We start from the raw sequence: 12,869 nt of genomic DNA, 5'->3' as shown, positions 1-12,869 counted from the left end.
GGCAAAAAACTGGAAAATGAGGGCATGCCCTTCAATTGGGGAATGGCTGAACAAACTGTGGTATATGCTGGTGATGGAATACTATTGTGCTAAAAGGAATAATAAATTGGAGGAATTCCTTGTGAATTGGAAAGACCTCCAGGAACTGATGCAGAGCAAAAGAGCCAGAAGAACATTGTACACAGAGACTGATATACTGTGGTAAAATAGAATGTAATGGACTTCTGTACTAGCAGCAATGCAATGACCCAGGACTATTCTGAAGGACTTATAGTAAAGATGCTACTCACATTCAGAGGAAGAACTGCAGGAGAGGAAACACAGAAGAAAATCAACTGCTTGAATACATGGCGTTGATGAGGACATGATTGGGGATCGAAACTACCACACCAATGCAACTATCAACAATTTGGAAATAGGCCTTGATTAATGACACATGTTAAAACCAGAGGAAATGCATATCGGCCAGGGGAGGGGGGGATGCCGGGGGGTGAAGGGGGAAAGTAAGAGCATAATCATGTAACCATGTTAACTTTTCTAAAATATAAATATTAATAAATGTTTAAAAAATAGACTATGAATTCACTGAGTTTCATTTTTGTCTTTGCATCCCCATCATCTAACACAGTACTTGGTACATTGCAGTCATTTAATAAATATCTGCTGTCTGAGTGATCCATGAATTGACTTTCTTTAATCTGAAGGGGAAGAAAGGGAAAGGCATTAGTGAATGAAGCCATTAATAATTCCAGAGAAATCATAGTATCATAATGGACTTTAAGGGGCAGCTAGATAGCACAGTGAGAGCACCAAGCCTGGAGTCAAGATGACCTGGGTTCAAATCTTGTCCAAGATACTTCCTAGCTATATGACCCTGGACAAGTCACTTGACTCCATTTGCCTGGCCCTTACTACTCTTCCACCTTAGAACCAATAGACAGTACTGATTCTAAGATGGAAAATAAAAAATTTTTTAAAAGAAAGAATTGATACTACTAGAAGGAAAGGGTTTTTAAAAAAGAATGAACTTTAGACATTCTCAAATTGAACTTCTCAGTCAAGACAGAAATCCCTTCTATAGAATTCCTGACCACTGATCAACTATCCTCTTCCTAGGTTCCAAATAAAGAGCTCATTCATCATAAGATAAGTCATGCCATTGTTAGATAGCTCTGTTACTGTGTTCTTCCTTACTTTGACACTGAAATCTATAAGACTATAATTTCCACCGATTGGTCCATATAACAACACAAAGCAAATCCAGTCCCAAACTCTTTGAATATCTGAAGACAAAATTTGTGAAGACAATCTATCATCATCATCACTTTTCCAGTCTAAGGTTCTTCATTTTTCCATTTGAAGGTTCCTGAGTTCCTTAACTGGCTCCACTGTAGGAGTAAGGTCACAGGTTTAAAAGTAGACAAGACCTCCAAGCCTAGAGGAATCAGGTCACTTATCCAGAGTTGCACTGCTAGTAAGGAGCAGAGCAGAATTCAAACAAGCTCCTCTGACTCTAAATCCACCAGTCTTTCCATTGTTCCATTTTTTTCTCCACTCATGACAATATTCGGACCTCTCACCATCCTATAAACACAAATTGTATCATGCCTCTCTTAGCCTTGAAAAAACTCTCATCAGATACTATCATCCCTGGTAGTTATCTTATTGCCTACTTACTTACCGTACTATCTTACTACCTCTTCTCAACTAACCTCCTTGAAAAAGCCATCTACACTATGACCACATTTCCTCGGCTCTCACTTTCTTTTCTTCTCTGGCTTCCAACCTCATCAATCAACTGAAACTTTCTCCCCAAAGTTTCCAATGATCTCTTAATTGTCCAATCTAACAGCTCTTTCTCAGTCCTCCTTTATAGATGTCTCCCCTGGATTCACTTCTCTGAGTTTTCATGACTACTTCTTGGTCATCCTTCTCTCTATCTGATCACTCCTTCTCATTCTTCATCTATGTGTCATCTATTAACTGGGGTTCTCCCAAGCTCTGCCCTATGTCTTTTTCTGAATTTTTTCTGTATACTCTCTCACTAGCTTCCAAAGGTTCAACTAGGATAGCTATGCTGATATCTATATGCCCATCACCAGTCTCTTTCTTGAGTTCTAGTCTCATGCCACCACCTACCTAATAGATGCTCTACGGGCATCTCAAACTCAGCATGTCCAAAAGTAAGCTCAGCATTTCTCCCCACAAACTCATTTCTTTCCTCTGCTTCTTTATTACTGTCAAGGCCATCACTAGTCACCTAGGTTCACAATTTCAAAGTCAATATTGACTCCTCATGCTAACTTTCCCTTTATAGCCAATGAATTGACAAATCTGGTTATTTCTACTTCCTTAATATCTCTTGCAAATGAACTTTTGGCAAATACAATATACAGAAAAAATTTTAGAGCCTTGTTAGGTACAGAGAACCACATCAGGTGCAGGGGACACACAAAGTTTAGATAAGATATGGTCTTTGTCTTCAAAAGGCAAGTTATTTTCCTTTCTGAGTTTCCTTATCTTTAAAAGCCAAGTTGGACTACAAGAAGGTAAAGTCTCTTGTTTCCATGATTATAATAAATGGCTCTTTCCATCCATTGGCCTTTCCTACCCACTCCACAACCTTGACATTTGACCGAATCTACATCTATAGGCATATAAGAAGAAAAGATACTGGTGTTGTTCGTGTAATTACTTAAGGATCTTTTGGGGAAAAGGCAGAACAATGGACTTGAGGGGAAGCAACATTGTAGGTAGGATAATACTTCTCTGCAAGGTTTCCATCCCGTCTTCCTGCCTCTACCCATTATTCATCTTCTGACTAAGGCTGATTGGCTGAAGTACTTCTTGTGGCTCAAAGCCTTTCCATACTTTCAGTAAGCGGCCAGGGGAGCCATTGTTCAGAAGCACAAGGAGCTCCCTCTTCCCCACTGGAAGTGCGGGCCTGACTGAAAAGACTCTGCCTACTGGTGGCCTAGAGACCAGGACATCTGTTGCATTCTGATTAGTTCAATTAAAACAACAGTGATAACCAAAACAAATTAAAACTGCATGGTTCCTACAGAGAGGCAAGGGTGTTCAGTCAAGTTGGACACTTCACAATTCACCCTTTTGAAGTTTTATGTCATGCTCTCTGTCTTTTAAAATGAAGCACACTCAGTATTGAATTCACACTTCCTAAAGACCTTTCCAAATTGCTTATTTATCCCAAACTGGACTCTTCATTAAAAGCCTCACCAATACCAATAAAGGTTTTACATAATAATTAATATCTCACATTTCTATAGTGTTTCAGTATGGTGTGGTGGAAAGAACATTGGATTTAGGGTCAAGGGACTTGAGTTCAAGCCCTGGCCTTTCCACTTGATCATTTTCGTGATTTTTGGACAAGGAAACGTGCTTTTCTCAGCCTTGAATTTCTGAAAAGTGAGGGATTGGGGCTAGAAAATCTCTAAAGTCCCTTAAAATTCACAAAATATTTTCCTCACAATGACCCTGTGAGATAGATTGAGCAAACCCTACATTCCCATTTGACAGGTGAGGAAATTGGAGTATTCAGAGGAATCGCTTGTCCAGGGTCACACAGTTTATGAGATACAAATAAGGATCTGAACTAACATCTTCTGACTTCAGATCTTTCTATCACACCATGTTGCATAAATACTATTTGTTGTAGAAATATAAGTATTATATAAGATTTTAAAGAATTTCCTCAATGATATTCCTCTCTATGAGAATGGTCAACCTTCCTACAGTACCTCTATTTTTTTACATTTCTATTTTTTTTCTATTTCTCATTTCTCTGTTTCTCATTCTATCTTTATTTCTCACTTTTTTCTCATTTCTCATTCTATTTTCTATATTTCTATCTCTCTATTTCTAGTTCTCATTTCTCAAATGTCTATTTCTATGTTCATGTGTATAGTCTTTTTTTTTAACCTTTATTTTTTGCCTTAGTAACAACTCTAAGACAGAAGGGTAAAGGCTAGGAAAACAGAGATTAAGTGATTTGCCCAGGGTCACACAGTAGAAGTATCTGAAGTCGTATTTGAACCCAGGTCTTCCCAACTCCTTGTCTGGCACACTATCCACTATGCCACCTAGTTGCCACTATGTATATAGATTTTCATTCATCCCATAATATTAGAATGTAAGCTTCTTGAGGGCAGAGATGGTTTTCACTATATATATTTATAGAGAGACAGAGACAGAGAGAAAGACAGAGAAAGAGAGAGACAGAGACAGAGACAGAGAGAGATGCTGTAAATAAAAAATCATTAATGGATACAAAGAGAATCAATCATTTGCTCTCCCAAGTTAGTAAGTCAATTACAAAGCAATCATACTAACAACAGGGTAATACTGGAAAAAAAAATTATCTGCCATGAAAAATATAGAATAAAATGGAAAACCATGATTTAGGTAAATCTCATTTTGAAATTTTTAGACTCTGATAGAAAATCACCCCCAAAATATACATAATAGGAACATCTATCTATCTCTTTCTTTCATGGGTTGTTATAGCTAAGGAATATATTAACTAGAAGTCAGACAGACTCAGTATGTCACAGGAATGGAATAAACTGTGTTAGAATTTAAGTGATTTGCCCAGGCTTATGTAATTAGTAGGTGTCTGAGGTAGGATTTGAACTCATTTCTCCCTTATGCCAGCTCCAGCACCCTAACTACTGCCCCTACCTAGCTGCCACCTGAATTATACTCAAGTGCCTTCCTTACATGATAGAGCCTGCTAGAGCCTATATACTACTGACATATATTTAATTAATTTCTTAAACAAACCAGAGCAGCAAAATTAGAATTAGAATATTCCAAGAAATAATATCATCAACCTGAATTTATAATAATCAATATCCATAGAACATAAGTGGATTAAAAATTTCAACATCAATTCCAAGATAAAAGGAGCTATAAAAATATAAAAATAACTTTGCACCAGTTCTTTAGGGGTGATAAATTTATATAATTTTACTTTGAGCAAGAAGTAAAAGTTCTTTAGATTATGTAAAACTATATATTGTCCTGCCAAATCAAAAACCATGATGCCAAAATGAAATGTCAAATATCCTTTTCAAAATCCAGGGAATTAGATAAAATTGAAGATAATATGAGAATTAATCATAAATATAAAAAACATCATGTTCAGTGTAATAGTTATAAAGGTTGTATTCTCAGTTTATAATAATTAAATATTAAGCTATGAGTCTGTTAGTAGCTTTTAACAATTTGGCTTAATAGAAATATAGTAAAAATAGGGAAAGGTAGAAAAGAGATAGAAAATATTGCCTAACTAAATATCCTAAGTGCCGATCTGATGGGATCCAGCTCACCACTGACAAAGACTCCCTCAGGTCTCAATCTTCAGCCAGGAGTCACGGTAGTCTCTTCAGCAAAAGTCTCACCAACCCAAGAGGGAGCTCCCCTTCAGTCAGCTTTCAAGTTGGAATCTGAGTGCCTCCCGAGTGAGAGTGTGAATCTGAATGTGAATCTTTCCAGCCCACCAGAGTGTCTCCAGCCAAGTGTGTCACCAAGAAAAAGAGGGTGTGAGCCACAAAGACTGAGCCACTGAAGAGAGTCTCACCGAAGAGAATGTCCTGCAGAAAGCCGGTGTCCGGCTTCCCAGAGCTTCCCTTGCTGGAAGACACTGTCCAGTAGAACAGAGCATTCAGCTGCAAGAGTTGAAGATCTGAGGGCTGCCTGGGTTCCACTTATATGCAGTTTTCTCCACCCATCAGCTTTCCCATTCTCATCTCAAGAACCAATCATAGTTTTTGGCACTACCCAAGGGGCAGTGCCTGTGGCATCCACCTCTTGTCTCTGAGGGTGTGAACTTATATCAAAAGGATCTTCAAGTTTCTGACTGATTAAGTTAGAAAGGAGGGGAATTCCAAGTTCTTGATTGATCAAGTTAAAAGTTGCTGATTGAATACATTAAGAGACAAAAGGAGAGTAATTCTATTTTCACATCAGATAAAAAATGTAGGGAAAGAAATTGTCATTATTTTTATAAAGAAATTGAGAATTCATAAAGTTAGGGATAGTAACTAGACTTATGATTTCATATTATAAGAAGTATCTCAGGTAAGAAAATTCCTATCATCAATGCAGATCAATATAGTCCCTATGATTTATGGTGTTTGAGAGTCGTCTAGATCCCTGAGACATTGTGTCTTGCCCAGAAACACACAGGAAATATGTTTTAGAGACAAATCTTGTTCGTGTCTTTATGGCTCTACAGTCAACTCCCAATCTACTATGCATTGCTACCTCTCTAAAGATAAGTTACAGTGATTTAAAAACTCCATGCTTCCAGGAGATCTGAATAAAATTAGTAAAGATATATACTAATTCACCAGGTTGAAAATGAGGCATTTGGGGTTTTTTAAATGGTGAAAACTAACCAAGCTAACTTTATTTCCTTCTGGGTTGAATGGTAAACAGTACAAATGCAAAGAGAACAAATACAGACAAACAAAATTTTAGGATTCGAGATCTACAAAATTAAAGTAACAAAACATTAACCAGTTTTTTTTTTCTATTTGGTTTTATGAGGATGATACTCAAGTGAAACCAATTTAAAAGATGTTAAGTACCCACTATATGCTAAATATTGTGTAGAAAAAGAAAAAACAAAATATTCCCTGTCCTTATGGAAATTATGTTCTGATACTGGTATATAATGTTATATTCACTTAATTCAGGGATTAAATAGTGAGGAGAAAACATTGATTATTGGGGGGAAATGAGGGAAGGCATCCCAGAAATGACATGGCTGGGTTAATTCTAGAAGAATAACTATATAAAAAGAATCAGTCAAACTGGAGAGACCTCCGGGAACTGATGCAGAGCGAAAGGAGCAGAGCCAGAAGAACATTGTACACAGAGACTGATATACTGTGGTAAAATAGAATGTAATGGACTTCTGTACCAGCAACAATGCAATGACCCAGGACAGCTCTGAGGGATTTATGGTAAAGAAAACTACCCACATTCAGAGGAAGGACTGCAGGAGAGGAAACACATAAGAAAAGCAACTGCTTGAACGTATGGGTCGGGGTGGACATGATTGGGGATGTGGACTCGAAATTAACACACCAATGCAACCACCAACAATATGGAAATAGGTCTTGATCAAGGACACATGACAAAACCAGTGGAAATGTGCATCGGCCATGGGTGGGGGGAGTGCGGGGGGTGAAGGGGAAAGTAGGAGCATGAATCATGTAACCATGTTAAAAATGATTATTAATAAATGTTTAAAAAAAAAAGAAAAAAAAGAATCAGTCAGTTTACACACATACAATACTTGATCTAGACTTGTGATTTTTTTTTTAGTTTTAATTTTATTTTTCTCAATTAACAAGTATATATTTTTCTCTTTCTTCCTCTTCTTCTAATGAAAAAAAGAAGAAAATCAAAATTTCTATAATAAATATAAATAGCCAAGCAAAACAATATCCTACATTGGCCATATTTCTTTAAATATGCCTCATTTTATGTATTTAGTCCATCACCTTTCTGTTGATGAAAGTTGGGGGCAAGGGTGAAAAAGTTATCATTTGGATACATGATTTCAATATGGGGAAACTTCCAGTGAGAAATCTCTCTTTATCAATCCAAATCAATAACTTTATTGTGACTTGCAACATTAGAAATCTGCTTGGGTCACTGAAGGATCAAGGAGGTTCCTATCCAGGGTCCCTTGGACAATACATTTTAGAGGCAAGAATTGAACTCAAGTTTTCTGTCAGATCTCTGTCCACCAAAGAACTCAATTTACTTTTAAACTTAAAAAAAAATGGCACAAACTTTACAAACAAACTAATACAAACTATATGTATGGGATAGACTATTCATATATGAAACCTTAAAACCCTAATACATACTTTATAAATTTATTTATTTTAAAGATATTTTCCATGTTTACATGATTCATTTTCTTTCCCTCTCTTCTTCCCTCCCCACACCTGGTGCCAATAAGCCCTTCCACTGGGTTATAGAAGTGTTATCACATACCTATTTCGTATTATTCATTTTTGCAACAGAGAAATCTTTTAAAACCCAAACCCCAAATCATATACCCATATAAACAAATAAATCATATGTTTTTCTTCTGTGTTTCTATTCCCACAATTTTCTCTCTATGTGAATAGCATTTTTTCTCATAAGCCCCTTGGGATTGTCTTGCAGTAGTAAAGTCCATTACATTGGAATGTTCCGCAATGTTTCAGTCTCTGTGTACAATGTTCTCTTGGTTCTGCTCATTTCAATCTGCCTCGGTTCCTAGAGTTTAGTCCAGTTCACATGGAATTCCTCCAGTTCATCATTCCTTTCAGCACAATAGTATTCCATCACCATCATATACCACATTTTGTTCAGCCATTCCCCAATTGAGGGACACTCCTTCATTTTCCAATTTTTGCCACCACAAAGAATGTGGCTATGAATATTTCTGTACAAACATTTTTCATTATTATCTCTTTGGGGTACAAACCCAACTGTGGTATGACTGGATCAAAGGGCAGGCAGTCTTTTAGCGTTCTTTGGGCATAATTCCAAATTGCCTTCTGGAATGGTTGGATCAATTCACAGCTCCACCAGCAGTGCCTAATACATAATTACAACTTCAAATCTACGATCTCTTCTTTCTCCTTCCCTCTCATCTTTACCTTCCTTTCTCCTTCCTTTTCTCCTACTCCTTTGGCTCCTTTTGCTCCTATTTTTCATCTAATAATGTGCTAGTTCTCTTCATGTTAGCTGAGAGAACAAGCTGTGACTGAACCATGGTGGGTTGGGGGACTCTCTTTCATATTTCATAGTTTAAGACTAACGCCTTTCCAGTGCTAGCTAAGTGATGTGCATTGTGGCATAGTGGTTACAACAAAATTGGTTTTAGGTAAAATAAACAAATAAAGTTGTCTCTGGAGCTCCCTTAACTCCTCTTTCTTCATTCATTTTCCCCACCTGGCCCAACATACCAACTAGATCCCTAAACTACTTATCCTTTATCTATGCTGCATCCTATTTCATGGAGTTTTACTCTCAGTGGTTTACCATTCTCTAAGGTTTCTATTGATGACTTAAGATGTTATTTCTATCTATACTTTAAAGAGAAACTCTGGAAACCTCGCCCCCCAAAAAAAACTTTAAAGAGCCAATTCAATGAATTGTTAATAAAATTCAATAAACTATAGACAGTGGGAGAAACATTTCAAAGTGGGGCAGTGATCTTAGTGTCTATCAAACCACATTATGTGGGTCTTGAGAAATAAAAATTTTGATTCAGGCTGAACAAGTTGTAGTATATGATTGTGATGGAATACTATTGTGCTATAATAAATGAGGTGCAAGATGACTTCAGAAAAAATTGGGAAAACTTTTGAACCGATGCAAGAGAAACAAGCAAAACCAGGAGAAATTGTAACAGCAATATTATAGCATGAATGACTTGGCTATTCTGAACAATACAATGATCCAAAATGATTACAATGGACTTATGATGAAAAATGCTATCCACCTTCAGAAAAAGAACTGATGGAGTCCAACTACAGATTGAGGAGAACTTTTTTACTTTATTACTTTTGCGTTTTTTTGCTCTATGCTTTCTTTTGCAACATGGCTGATATGGAAATTTTTATATGACTGCACATGTATAATCTATACTGTATTCCTTGCCTTCTCAAGGAGCGGGAAGAGAATAGAAAGAGGAAGCAAATTTGGAAATCACAATTTAAAAAACAAATGTTAAAAATATTTGTTTGAGTGTAATTGAGAAAAAGATAAAAAATTAAATGTGAAAAGAAGAAAGTCATTTTGGTGGCTGAAAACTGTAATGGGGAAATATTTAGGAAAAATTAAAATATAACAAGGAAAAGAACATTTAATTCATGTGGTCCCTGGGCAATTTGGGGAAGTGTTTAGTTCTTTTCTAGTTCTATCCTCTAACCTTAAATGGCAAGGAAGCAATCCTCAGTAATTTAAATAAACTTACCCAGTTGGCCCCACAATTGTTTCTTTGAAGCAAAGGGATGTGTGTGTACGTGTTGTGTTGCTAGAGATTTTGCTAAACCTCTAGGTCCATGAGAGGTGTGTACATCGGAAGGAGGCACACTGAGGGCAGAAAGACAGTCATGTTGTGGAATTACCATGACTAAAACCTACATTGAGGATGGAGATCTTCTTTGAAATTATAAAGAACTACAGGAGAGCTTTTCTGTGAAGTTGTAGATCATGGGAAGCACACTAAGAAATCTTCAGAAGGGCAATAAGTACCTAGATTTAGAGCTATATTTAAAATTCCAATGCCATTTGACACAGCAGGAGTTTTGAAGTATTCTTCTATGGGTCCATAAAAGCTGACTCCTTGGGAAAGAATAAATTAGAGCAATCTGCTAATGGGCTGCAGAGTTGTATAGATAGAATGATATGAACAAAATTATGCCCACTGAATGTCCATTCTGATGATGCACTTGGCTGGAGGAGAGTGGACAGAATAACCTTGCACAGGTTAGGAAGAAGCAGCAAGAGTGAATGACAGCTCCACCATCTACTCTTGTCTCCCTGTTTGCCACTATGTTCAAGACAATCCCAAGAAGCATTGGTACTGGAGGTGCTGAAAGATTTTATCCAGGTCTGCTGGGATATCAGTTCTGGTAGGGTAAACCTACAGAACATAGACTCAACCCAGATGACACTGGTGCAACTTACCCTCCTCTCAGAGAGCCTCAATACCTGCCACTGTGACTACAACCTAGACATAGGCATTATCTTGCCAGTATATCCAAAATACAAAGATGTGCCAACAATAAAGATACCATTATCCTAAGGGTCAAAGACAATGCAGATTCACCTGTGCTGATACTTGAAGCACCAATTAGGAAAAAATTTCAGACAATGAGGTGAAATTAATGGATTTAGATGTTGAAGAATTTGTAATTCCAGAAAAAGAACACAGTTGTGTGGTAAAAATGCCATCTGATGTATTTGCACAAATCTATGAGGATCTCAGTCATACTGGAGTTGTTGTAATTTCTTCTGCAAAAGATGATGTAAAATTTTCTACCAGTGAAGAACTGAGAAGTGGAAATGTAAAACTGTTACAGAAAAGTAATGTTGGCAATGAGGGGGAAACTATTACAATGGAGATGAATAAGCCAATTCAGTTGACCCTTTCACTTTGATGCCTGGATTTCTTTACCAAAGCCACTTCACTTTCTTCTACAGTAACACTCAGCATGTCTACAGATGTAACATTTGTTACGGAGTATATAAGATTATAGATATGAGACACTTAAAATATTACCTTGTTCCCAAGACTGAGGATGAAAAAGGATCTTAACCAACTGGGAGGTGGTCCATCACAACCCTCAACCCCTCCTGATCCCCTGGGTGATAGTGAACAGTCATGTATTAACTCCTAATCTAAATTGGTTCTTGTTTATGGAACAAGATGAGCTTCATTATCTATTCTTTCTATTTACCAGGCTTTGAAGGAGAATATTCCTTGGAGTTCTTAAGAACTAAGGGATAGTGTACAAAGGTCAAAGAACTGATTAGAACCTTTAATTCAAAACTCAGATATAGAAATAATTCAGTACATATTAAAAATAAATCTCCTCAATTCCTATCTGGTTCTTTTTTTTAACCCTTACCTTCCATCTTAGAATCAATACTGGGTATTGGCTCTAAGGCAGAAGAGCAGTAAGGGCTAGGCAATGGGGGTTAAGTGACTTACCCAGAGTCATACACCTAGGAAGTATCTGAGGTCAGATTTGAACCCAGAACCTCCCATCTCTGGGTCTGGCTCTCAATTCACTAAGTCACTCAGCTGCCCAATCTGGTTCTTAAGGAGATTGTCTCCCAACTTCCCCAATGAATCACCTTACTTATAAATTTCAGGATTGACTCACCAGGATTACAAGGACCTAAAGTAACTATATGTTTCATGGAGGGTCTAATTATGATGGTCGGGAATTTCTTATCATGATGTTAAAAGTGATTGATAGACACATTGACAAACAGCCATTGAAAGAGCACTCTTCTTCTGGCATAAAGATCTTACAGACAAACAAAACATCACCTGGGAAAGACATGAAAGGAATAGGTGATCCAGTCCCTATGACTGTATATTGGATATGATTGTATTCATGAACTCAGAGTTTCATGGTGCAGATGTCTGATGACTGGGGACAGCTTCTACTGCTGTCATCTTCTTTTTAGACTTGCTAGAATCATACTGGTCCTCAGAGCAGTTTCTCTAACAGATCTGCTTTTTCCCAGTCCACATCACTGGTAGCATCTTTTTCTGAAATTTTTTGAAAAATAGATCTTAAGACAATTTGCCACAGTCATTAAAGTTTTGCTTTGACTAGGTCATAAAGTAAGAGCTAGCTCAAAACCTTATGGTCCTAATATTATTAGTATGAAAAACATACAATTATGAATTTCTGGCCTAGAGAATTTGCATTTTCCATACTTCTTGTTGTTCCTTACTTTTATCTGAAACAAGTACTTGCTTGGGAAACAGTCAATAACTGAATGAAAGAAGAATTTATTTTTCCTATTGGTTTTTTTAAACCCTTAACTTCTGTGTATTGGCTCCTTGGTGGAAGAGTGGTAAGGGTGGGCAATGGGGGTCAAGTGACTTGCCCAGGGTCACACAGCTGGGAAGTTTCTGAGGCTGGATTTGAAACTAGGACCTCCCGTCTCTAGGCCTGACTCTCAATCCACTGAGCTACCCAGCTGCCCCTAATGAAAGAAGAATTTAAAAGAATCTATGAAGAGCTAACCTTTAGAGTTAGCTTTTTTTATTTAAAAAATTGACATATAACTAATTTTTACAGCTTAGTATT

At 37.1% G+C, this 12,869-nt stretch overlaps 1 pseudogene; it reads left to right on the top strand.

The window, feature by feature from the left end:
- The first annotated feature begins 5,332 nt into the window (after positions 1-5,332).
- LOC123252683 lies at positions 5,333-11,356 on the top strand (annotated as a pseudogene).
- The last annotated feature ends 1,513 nt before the right edge of the window (positions 11,357-12,869 follow it).

The sequence above is a fragment of the Gracilinanus agilis genome, chromosome 1 (assembly GCF_016433145.1).
Source record: "Gracilinanus agilis isolate LMUSP501 chromosome 1, AgileGrace, whole genome shotgun sequence".
Lineage (NCBI taxonomy): Eukaryota > Metazoa > Chordata > Mammalia > Didelphimorphia > Didelphidae > Gracilinanus > Gracilinanus agilis.
The sequence above is the reverse complement of the archived record's forward strand: the minus strand, read 5'-3'. Positions and strand labels throughout refer to the sequence as shown.